This window comes from Microcaecilia unicolor, chromosome 1 (genome assembly GCF_901765095.1).
Source record: "Microcaecilia unicolor chromosome 1, aMicUni1.1, whole genome shotgun sequence".
NCBI classification, from domain to species: domain Eukaryota; kingdom Metazoa; phylum Chordata; class Amphibia; order Gymnophiona; family Siphonopidae; genus Microcaecilia; species Microcaecilia unicolor.
The window spans coordinates 401933262-401945557 of record NC_044031.1 but is presented as its reverse complement, the minus strand read 5'-3'; the positions used below and the strand labels follow the sequence as shown (position 1 = coordinate 401945557).

General features: G+C 45.1%; 1 protein-coding gene across 1 annotated transcript in view; it reads right to left on the bottom strand.

Moving 5' to 3' along the window:
- JARID2 (jumonji and AT-rich interaction domain containing 2) overlaps nt 1-12296 on the bottom strand; it is a 538197-nt gene that overhangs the window by 184620 nt on the left and 341281 nt on the right.

The following is a 12296-nucleotide window of genomic DNA, read 5'->3' as shown; positions in this document are numbered from 1 at the left end:
GCCCCGACGGCAGCTTTGCTGATGTGCCTGCTGCTGCGTGCTGATGTAAGTTTACAGTGCTGCTCGGGCTGGGTGGAGGGGCGGCGGCAGCGACTCCGGGGGGGGGGGGGCTCGGAAACCCCCCCCCCATTCCAAAAGTAGCCCGTTTTCACGGGCTCAACGGCTAGTAAATACATAAATAAATAAATAAATAAATAAATTTGCATTCTGTAGAAATGCCAAACACATACATTCTAAGTACCGGCACCTGATGAACTACAGTAGTGCAATTGTTGGTGGGGTTAAACTTTATTACCTCAAAAAAAGCACAATTTTTTTTATTTGCTTCCATTTAATACTAGGGAAAATGTTAAAATGTTCACATTTGTCCACAATGCATTATATTGGGGATGTGATACCCCAAGTGAGGGTTGAGGGTGGGCCTGCAAAATAACACAGCAGAACAAAGGTATATAAATGAAAAACAAGTGTTTTATTAGCGAAATCCTGAGGCTTGTTATGTCACAGGGCCAGGAACACAAAGTGAAATGTCTCTGTAGTTCAGTAAACACAGTCTTAAGCAGGCCTCTGGCTGACAGGCTCAAAACACAGTCTGTGGCTGGTGGGGCTGCCACACCACAAACACAACCTGTAAAGTTATCAGTTCTTCTCAGAGTTCCAGGTCTGGCTCCAGCCAGACCTCAGAGCAAGGCTTGCTAGTCTCAAATCAGGAAACTAAAGTGGCTTACCTCACAGGGTTACCATAAGTCCAGTTTTACCCGGACATTGTCCTCATTTTGAGGACACGGCCAGGCATCCGGGCAGGTTTTGCCATCCTGTCCATTTGTCTGGATTTCTGGACGAACGGGTAGGCTGGTGGGCGGACAGGCAGGAGGGCTTCAGGGTGTCCTATCCTCCCCTTCTTTACCTTGTGTGGTGCCCTGGTGGTTCAGTGACCTCTTTCCTGCCTGCCAAATCTGCAGACTGTCTTGCTCCTGGCGCCAATTCAGAATGGCTGCCGAGAGTTCAAGTGGCAGCCGAAATCCTGCAAGGCCACTACTTGAAGCCATTTTGAATTGGCGCCAGAAGACAGTCTGCAGACACGCCAGGCAGAAAAGAGAGGGCTCTTTCCTGCCCTGAAAAGGTCACTAGACCAGCAGGGCACCACACTAAGGTAATAGAAGGGAAGGGGTAGTTAATGGAGTCATGTGGGTGGAGGGAAGCTGGAAAATTGGGGTGGGGATCTACATGGGGGGAGAGAGGGGGGAATCTGGATTTCTTTGAGGGGGGGTCAAAGTGACAGAGGGCAGAGTGGGGTGTGACAGGGGGCGGGGCATGTGTCCTTTTATTTTCCTTAGGGCAAATATGAGAACCCTATTACCTCAGCCAGGTCACAATCATTAGACAAACTGTAGCAGCATATGCTGGGTCTTCCGTTCTTCCTTCTCTGGGCCTCCTTAACCTCAGTCTGGTCCTGCCTTTTACCCTTCCAGGTTTTGACTCCACCCTACTCTGGGCGGGATCAGTGATCTTAAGGTGGCTCAGGCTATCTGAGGGACTATTAAGGGTGAGGGTCAGTTTTCTACAAACCCCCTCACAAGGGGGAAATAACTCCAATTTTCTTTACCGGCTGATATTATATGCAAAAATTTCCACTCTCAGCTGATATTATATGCAAAAATCTCCTCTCCAACCATGATTTTTGTTTGCAAAATGTTTCTCAAATTGGCTAAAACTAAGAATAATGTTTTAACTGTTGCCCTTGCTTTGGAATTCTCTACCTAAGGAAATCAGGTTACTGGCCTACTGTGTTTTGGAATTATTGCAACGCTTGTTTTTAAGTATCTTAAGCCTTTATTTTTATCCCGTGGAATTATTCTGGAATGTGAAGTATTGAGAATCTAGAAGTTATAAATGCTTATATACCATTTTTCTGAAAAGACATTCAAGGCACTACACAATAAAACAGAAACATTACATATTAATTACAACCTAATGACATCAGAGAAAGCTCTAAACCTGTTAAAACCTTCATGCAGTGGGGAATAGAACCTTAGTAGACTAATTTTATTACAAAGCTCATATGGGAGTCTGTTCCACAGCACTGGAGCTGGAAACACCCTCACTTTTCAGTGGGCTTTGCTAACAGTTGTCATACACAGCCTCATTGTAAACAACCCTGGCTACTGTACATCTTTAAAATACACTGGACACTTAGGGACTAATTTACAAAGCATATATGGACCTGAGAGTTACACCTATAAATTGATCTCTCTGAAAATTTACTAGGATTGAGTGATAAAATTTAAGAGCATAGAAAGTGGGTAGCAACAGAGGTGGATTTATGGCAGGGAAGAAAAAAAGGTTAGGGAGCTTAGCACACTGATTTTCAGCACTAGGCTTATAATGTAGGCAAGTGGAGGGCAGGCCTAAATTTATAAGCATAACTTAAAATTCCTAAATTATGATGCATTTTCAGCTGGAAACGCCTAAATTTGAATGAAAATAGGGCCCAAATTTAGCACCATAAATGTAGGATCTCAGCCTTTATGAATATCAGGCCCTAGTGTGTAAAACCTTGTAATATAAACACCAACATTTTGAATCTTGTTTGTTCAACCATCAAGGAGCTAGTGCGGTTGAGCCACTAAAGAACAAGCACTCTCCTTTTCCCCCTCTGTTCATCACTAATCATACAGCAGTGTTCTGGCTAACTTGAAGCTCTCTTACATGTTTTGCTTGAAGCCCAATACTACAGTAATCCAGAACCCTAATCACAGGGGCCTGCATTGAGGCACTGACTGATCTGAAAATGGAGTCACCGGTTTCACCCAAGCTTATAATATATGTCTGTTGAGGAAAGATTCTTCTGAGACCAGCCTTACCCTCAAATTCTGGAGATGATCTTTAAACGGTACCAACAATTCCTCAATTGGATCCAATTTAGATCTCCAAAGAACAAAGTTCCAGATTTTTTGAGCATTAAGAATCAAATGACTAGGTTTTAGTCACTGAACTGTCAAAGCCAGACATCTATCTAATATAATAATTTGCTCCTCCAACATTCCAATGTGTGTCACTGAGATTGTAACCACCTGCTGACGTCACTCCTCCAACGTTCCAATGTGTGTCACTGGGATTGTAACCACCTGCTCACGTCACTCCTCCAACTTTCTCTGTCCCTCCTCCCTCCCAGTTCCATGGGACCCTGGAACTGGGAGGGAGGGATGGAGGAACAGAGGGAGGGGGGACCCTGGAAATGGGAGGGAAGGTGGGGGGGGGGGGTCACTGAAACTCGGAGGGGGGAGGGAGGGAGGGGGGCCTGGAACTCAGAGGAAGGTGGAGGGGGCAGGGGAGAGATGCTGCACATGGATGGATGGATGGATGGAGGGGGCAGGGCACAGAGGACATTGCCTGCATATGGATGAATGCTGGGGAGAGAGCAGAATGCAGGGGAGAGAGGGGACAACCCTGGAACTCGGAGGGAGAGGGACAACAACCCTGGAACTGGGAGGGAGGGGCCCTGGCACACACTCGCACATTCGCACACGCACACACACACTCTCTCACACAGAGAGACACACACCCAGTCTCACTCTCTCTCTCTGTCACACACACACTCGCACATTCACACTCTCTCTCTCTCTCTCTCACACATTCACTCTCACACACACTCTCTCTCTCTCAAACATACACACTCCGAGGAAAACCTTGCTAGCACCCGTTTCATTTGTGTCAGAAACGGGCCTTTTTTACTAGTCAAATATATTAGGAGCATTTTATTGCTATATATATATTTCAATATTCATGTAATTGTATTATAGTGGTTATGTTAAATATGGTGCAGAGCAGCAATAAGAAATGGAAAATATAATCCAGAAAATCATAGATCATGTGGAATTTGGTTATCTGGAAAAACTTCCACTACCAGAAAAGGCCTCAGTACTGACTATTCCAGAGAAACAGTCCTCTACTGCATGGGCGTAGTTTGGGGGGGGGGGGGGGGGTGAAGGGGGCATTGCCCACCCCCCAACCGCAGGGCCGGTGCAGCGCTGAAGGCAGCTCTCCCTCCGTCCCGCTCTCAGCTCCGCGACTGTCAGCCCTCCTCTCCGTTCCTTCCCTCCCCCCCCCCCCCCGGCACGTTTCACCATTTATTTTCAGTGGCAGCGAGGGCAGTAAAGAAGAAAGCATTGCGGGCTCGCCTCCAGCTTCTCCGTTCCCTCACAGTGTCCCACCCTCTTGGAAACAGGAAATGCATATCGCAGAAGGCGGAACACTGTGTAAGGGAAGGGAGAAGCTGGAGGTGAGCCCGCAGTGCTTTCTTTTTCACTGCCACTGAAAATAAAAAGGTTAAATGTGCTTTGGGGGGGGGGGGGGAACAGAGAGGAGGGCTGTCGGGGAGCTGAGGGAAGGCAGGGAAAAAAATCGCTGGGGAGGGGGAGAGAACAGATCGCTGGACATGGAGAGAAGTGGAGGGGAGGGCAGGGGGAGCGAACAGATCGCTGACATGGAGAGGACAGGAGGGCAGGGGGAGAGAAGAGATCGCTGGACATGGAGAGGAGGGGAGGGCAGGGGACAGAAGAGATCGCTGGACACAGAGAGAAGAGGAGGGCAGGGGGAGAGAGGAGATCGCTGGAAGAGGAGAGGAGGGGAGGGGGAGAGAAGAGATCGCTGGACATGGAGAGGAGGGCAGGGGAGAGAGGAGAATTGCTAGACATGGATGGATGAATGGGGGAAGGGGAGAGAGGAATTTTGCTGGATATGGGTGGATGAGGAGAGGGCAGGGGAGAATGGAAAGTTGCTGGACATGGATGGATGAATGGGGGAAGGAGATAAGAATGTTGCTGGATGTGGATGGAGGAGAGGGCAGGGGAGCATGGAGAGTTGCTGGGCATGGATGGATGGAGGGGGCAAGGCAGAGAGGAAATTTGCTGGATATGGATAGATGGAGGAGAGGGCAGGGAAGAATGGAGAATTGCTGGACATGGATGGATGAATTGGGGCAGGGGAGTGAGGAATTTTGTTGGATATGGGTGGATGGAGGAGGCAGGGAGAATGGAAAGTTGCTGAACATGCATGGATGGAGGGGAGGGGAAGTCAAGAAGGAGATGCACATGGATGGAAGGGAGGGAAGAGGAGAAATGTTGGATATGGATGGAGTGGAGGGCAGTTAAGAGAGGAGAAATGTTGGACAAGGATGGAGGGAAGGAAAGACAAAGGAAGGAGATGCACACGGATGGAGGGGAAGAGAGAGAGGAGAAATGCTGGACATGGATGGAGGGGAAGGAAGAGTAGCAAGGAGAAATGCTAGATATGGATGGAGGAGAAACTGCTGAATTTAAGGGCTGGATCAGAACACTTTGAGGGCTGATACTGGAACTAGAGGAAGGATAGGGACAGGGCTACAGATGGTAGACAGGACACAGGAGGATGGTGAACATGGTGAGTGAAAAAATATCAAATGGAAAGAAGACACTGCATAAAACAGAAGACACTGGGACCAAAGCAAATAGAAAAACCAAACACTCAGACAACAAAGGTAGAAAAAAAGTATTTTATTCAGAATGTATTAATTGGAATGTCAGCTTTTGGAAATTTGCATGTGTGATATTTTGAATGTAAGTTTCAATTTTTCTAGTATTGCTGCATGCAGAGTCTAACTTCTTGAGGTAACTCCAGTTCAGTATTTTGTCTTCACATTTTTTTATTTCTAGTTCCCTGTGTCATATCTGTTGTCATGTGTTTTTCATGTGTGATCAAGGTGCAGTATTCTGCTAGTGTGTAGTATTGCAGCCCTTTTTGTTTTTTGTTTGTTTTTTTCATTAGGTAAGGTACTGGTGTTTTAGAGCCCGGTGTAATTACAGTGCTGCCTTTCCAGGCATAAGGTGTAGCTCGTAAGGTCTTGGAATTAGTTCTGTTATGGTTTGGTAAGGTTATGAGGGGTTTTTGCACTGGAGAGATTGTGTGTTGGCCTTACTGAGATGGCACCAAAACATCAGAAAGGGTATAGAGCCTAAATCATGACACACTACCTCTTGAAGGATCTACATATAGAGCTTATGCATTTCTAAGGTCTACACTGGCATGTTATGGGAAAGGGGGTGGGGAAATACTACTAGAGAGGAAGAGGGAGTGCTGGGTAAGGAGGAAAGAAGGAAGGAAGGGAGAAGAGCTGGATTTTGGGGGAATAACCATAATATATATGTATGAGATATCTCATACCTATTCATTATGGTTATTCCCAAAAAGCCAGTTCTTGCCCCCTTCCTTCATTCCTCCATATTAGCATAGTCCATATACTCTATTTATATATCCTATATAATAATTTGCACCATGAACATTCCATGAAGCTGCCTGGGTCCGTGCCTCCATTCTGATTGGCTGTGCCTGGGACTGAAGCCTCGGATAACATCATCCAGAGAGCCCAAACAACAGCAGCATTCTGACAGAGAAAAAAAAAGTAACACCCTGTCAGAGAACCTCCCGTCTCACACATACTACTCTCTGTGACACACAACACACACAGTTCACCCCCCCCCCCAACAGCACACGCAGTTCCCCACCCCACACACACAATTACTGACTCACACACACACTCATGCAACATCTAAAACCTCCCCCTCCGTCATTCTGACAGAGAAAAAAAAATGTAACACCCTGTCAGAAAACCTCCCGTCTCACACCTACACACTACACACGATCTCTCTCTGACACACCACACAGTTCACCCCCCCACACACACACATGTATGCAACATCTAAAACCCCCCCCCCCCCGTCATTCTGACAGAGAAAAAAATGTAACCCTCACCTCTGGCACTGTCACACACACACAATAACTCTCTCACATACACAATCACTGTCTGTCTCATAGACACACACACACTGACCCCTCCTTGGAGAATACAACACAGATGATGAACACTTCAGAACCCCAATACAAGCTCAACTCCGACCACTTCACCATACCCATCACCCCACCCCCCTCTCTCATTCTGACAGAGAAAAAAAAAACGTACCACCCTCTCAAAAACCTCCCGTCTCACTTACACATAAACACACAATCTCTCTCTGTGACACACAACACACAGTTCCCCAACCCCCCCCCCCCCCCCCCCCCCCCACAAGGTAACTGTCACACGCACACAGAATTACTGACTCACTCACACACACACTCATGCACCATCGTAGTTCATCAAACCCACCCCCACCACTGTCAGAAACACACACACACAATCACATACACAGTTACTGTCTGAATCATATACACACACACTGAAAAAGCCAAGAACTACACAAACTACCACCCCTCCTCTGTCAATAGAACAATGATGTACAACTTAGGAACTCCACTCAAACGCAAACTATTAATAAAACAAACAAACAAACATATATTAAAACAGTTCAGGTCAAAACAACAACAAATAGATAACAACCCTTCCTAGCGCCTGTTTCATTTGATTGAGAACAGGCCTTTCTTACTAATATAAGTAAGAAAGGCCTGTTTCTCAATCAAATGAAACAGGCGCTAGGAAGGGTTTTATCTATTTGTGTTTGTTTTGACCCTGAACTGTTTTTATATATATATATAATAAAAAGCACATCCAACATTCTGAAGCCGAGGAAGTGAAGCCTGAAGCATCCATGCTCTCTGTATCCATCTGTACTTCCGGGTTCATCACAAGCAGAAGTGACCAACCGCACGAGGTTTCTCGGCTTCAGAATGTTGGAGGTGCATTCTATTAAATAGGATTGGTCAGTTCCTTGAAGCACAGCCACAGCTCAGCGTCCTGCACAGTAACGCTCAGCTGCCTCTCCGTGGGGTCTCCTTTTTCGCTGCCCACCTGCAACTCGCTCTCCAAGGCGCTGATTAGCTGATCGACGCGGCACTGAGGCAGACTTCACGCCGCCAGCACCACTCTCCACGGGTCCAGCGCTCATTCTCTCGCCACACAAGACACCACAACAACGCATGCACGGAGGGAGGGCCTGACATGGGAGGGAGAGAGAGAGGGCACACCACCAGAGAGGGAGGGGGGGAGGTATGTCATACACACACACTCTTTCTCTCACACACTCAGTGTCTTTCTCTCTTTCTCACTCTCACACACTATGTCTCACACTGTATCTCACATTCTCTCTCTATGTGTCACACAGTCCCTCTCACACACTCACTCGATCTCATACACTCTGTCTCAGAGTCTGTGTCTCACACACACTCTCTCTCTCACACTCACTGTCTCTCACATACGCATTTGCACACACACTCATTCTCACACACACACTTGCACCCAGACTCACTCTCTGTCACACACTCGCACATTCACTCTCACATACACTCTCTCAAACATACACACTCCGAGGAAAACCTTGCTAGCGCCCATTTCATTTGTGTCAGAAACGGGCCTTTTTTACTAGTATATATATATGCAAATGAATCTGCTAATATGCCCCACCCCCAACCTTTGCCCCCCCCCCCCCCCAAATGAAAGTCAAACTACGCCCATGCTCTACTGTATGTGTGTGAGAACGTATACATAGACACAAATGTATGCAGGAAGCAAACTGAAAAGGGAAATTCACAGCAGTGGATGTTGTACTGTAATTATTATTATTAGCAGAAGGTTTTGCTCACATGGGTGTTCATACCCAGGCCTCCATGTTGCCTAAGTACACCTGGAAAAAAAAAATCCCTGGTCAGATCATAAGTTGTTGCACACTTTAATCAGATTCTTTGTAACCATCTGATTTGCAATAATGCTAGAAGAAACTTGTTCAAAATTGAGCAATAAATAATGTTTCTTAGGTAGATAGCTACAGTGTTAACTTGGAGAACTATATACCAGTATAGGATGTGTCATTGTCAAAACAACTGCTCTACAGATAGTCTGAGGCATATTTCTTTTGGCGCTCCCTCCTCTCTTCAAAAGGTGAACATTCATTTGTAGTCTTGTTTAAACGAACTACATGTGACACATACGTTTCATTGTTTATTAAGCATATTTCACGTGACTACTAAGTACAATTTTAGAAACAGTTTTTGACATCTAGCAACTGAAATTCATTTCATTTCACATAAAATGCCTGGTTGAAGGAATGAGAAACAAGATGGTGAAGGCGAAAACACGGAACAAGGCCTTCAAACAAGTAGCAGCAATCTCCAGAAAACAGCTAACCCCACCAGCTCAATCACAAGTGGTTTGTGTATTGTTGGGGAGCAGAGGGAAGAAACATCCTGACAACATGCTGCAGTAATTTGTATTCTTAAAGCATGATTCCAGGGAAATGCAGGGAAAGCCACTATAAAAATGAAGCAGTGCAGCTCTCACTTAAGTATTTCTAAAACACACTGACAGTTAATATTGTAAATGCACATGACGAAGATATGCAAAGCTTATAGGAGGCCAGCCTTTGTGAGATTCTAGGGCAGGTGCTGGCACATTTTTCAACTTAGAACCAACATTAAAGGTCCTGTGTAGATGACAGGGTGGTGAGGAATGGAGGAGTAGTCTAATGGTTGGTGCAATAGGCTGAGGATCAGGGGAACCAAATTCAATTCCCAATGCAGCTCCTTGTGACCTTGGGCAAGTCACTTAACCCTCCATTGACCCAAGTACAAAAGATTATGAGCCTACTAGGGACAGAGAAAAGCACCACTTTGGTTGTGCCATAGAAAGGTGATTTATCAAATGCACTACCCTTACCTGGGAGTTCTAGATAAGGATTCAGGGGGGGGAGAAAGGAAACCAACAGAAGTTTCCTGTGAGCCAAACATGGCCCACACACTATAGTTTAAATCAGTGGTTTCCAAACCTGGTCCTGGAGGTACCCCACCAGTCAGGTTTTTGTGATATCCACAATGAATAGTCATGAGATATCTGCATACTCTGCCTCTACAACATGCAAATCTATCTTGTGAATATTCATTGTGGATATCCTAAAAACCTGACTGGCTGGGGTACCTCCAGGATCAGGTATGGGAAGCACTGGTTTATCTCTTCTAGGATAATCAAAAGATGACCTGATCAAATCACAGATGTAAAGATTATAACCCAAATATAAAGGCATTTTGACATTAACCCCCCCCCCCCCCCCCCACACACACACACAAACATTTTAAGTAAAGGTGACATGATCTATAAACAAATGAAATGTGTCACCTGTAAAGCTTTTCTTTTTTTTAAATTAAATAGGGCCATAGGGAAATTGATACTTTTTGGTCCCTTGCCTCTGATTTAACAAAAAAGGCACTTTTTATTTCATTCATAGAAATTTCACTTTTTACAGTTGGTACAGGGAATTCCACAATGCCCGCCCCCTCATTCAAAGGTAAAATATTTATTAGTATAACATTATAAGATCGGAGGTAAATGTTTAGCAGTAACTGAGGTGGTGAAGTGCACATTCAAAAACATATTCCGAGCCAACTGACAGAGCCTAATAGAGAAAAAGTACAAGTCAGACTTGCAGGAATAACATATGGAGGTGAAGAACACCAAAAGTAATATGCTTGACACATAGGAGCCAACTTTTCAAAATTATTGGGGGTGCTGAGCCCAGTAGAAATAACTCCTCCCTGGACACATACAAGGAACTTTCTCAATATTGGGTGTGCTCAAGCACCCACAGAGTTGGCTCCTATGGCTTGACACATCATTTTAAGCAGTGGTTCTCAAACCTGTTCTTACAATCCTTCCCCTCTCTTGCAAACCAGCTGGGTCTTCAGGCTATCCCCTTCAATTAATACCTACTGGATATATATTTGCAAAGAGTCATTTTAGTTACTTAATCAATTTTTAGACCACTTCTCCAGCAGTGTAATAGATATTTAAAACAATGGAGACAGTGTGTGCAAATCAGTGGTGTGCTGGAGCAGGTTCTCACAGGCTCGCAAGAGCCGGTTGTTAAGTTTTTAAGAATTTTGGGAACCGGTTGTTAAAGTAGGGCCCTCCATGGCTACTTAACAACTAGCTCCCAAAATGTGGGCTTGGGCCCCCTGCTGAATTATCTTTTACTTTGCTGGTGGGGATGCTGAGCCCTGCCAGCCAAGTAAATAGACTACTGCTGCTCCTCGCTCCATGTTTCCAGCTCTGGGCAGCAGGCTGGGACTTCTCAAGCATCTGAGAGAAGTTCCAGCATGCTGCTCAGAGCAAGACATTGGGAGTGGTGGCAGTCCATTTATTGGCTGCCAGCAAAGGTATGCCTAGCGTTCCCACACGAAGGGAGGGAGGAGAGAGAGTTAAGTGTCCCCCCCCCCCGGCCCTTCCAACTGCAGAGCTGTCTACGTCCGGAGAAAGAGCCTGTTAAAAATTTACCAGCACACCCCTGGTGCAAATATATCTTTATGTATGTAAATGAGGGACAACCTGAGAACCAGATTAGTTGAGGAACTAGGACTAAGGAACACAGGTTTGAAAATTTGAATTGGCGCAAAGTAATCTTCATCTGTTGTCTAGCACACTGAATCTTTCAGGGTAGTATAATGCCAAGTCACATCATTTATCTCCTCGTGTTTCTCAACTGCTCAAAGGGAATCCAGGTCAGTATTAGAACAGAACCGTGGAAGTGTCGGAGACATCTGTGTGTAAAAATCTGCCTCTTATTAATAACTGAGGCAAAGGATAGTTGTGACAATGACCTCACTGTAGGCAACTGTGGAGGACTGGTAAGGAAAACTGTGAAAGATGCCTGTACAGGGTTCATCTCTCCTTAAGAGTTCCTAAAATACCCACAAAATTGGACAGTTCAGCAATTTATAGCATGCCTCAGGACACAGCCAATATAACAAGGAACACACCAAAGTACTGTTCCCTTAAGACAACCAGATGTCTGTGTAGAATTGCACTGCTAGAGACATGTGATGCTATACCCACTCAGAGGTTGAAACTTATTTTTACATAGCAAAAATTCTAATAAAATATATGACCACTATGATTTTCAGCGCTCTTCTTGTTCCTCTCTGACCGGTTTTAACGGAGGCTATGATATACAATTAGAATTGATCACCACATGCAGATCTAAAGAACTTTGCGAACAGTGTTTGCCTGTGTATAGCTGAACATGTGCCAATATTTATAAATTGACAATTCTAAATAAGGAGCACAATAGAGAATAATTGCTATAAAAAGGCTTTGCACATTCGTAGTAAATATACACCCACACCTATGCTACATGTGGAATATATGTATACACACACAAACATGAGTGTGGGCTTTTTATGTTCCATAACTAGGTTACGCTCTTTAACATGCTATCACGTGCATCAGAACTGACAGTAAACCACAATCCAATACATTCAGTTAAATTAAATTATAACTG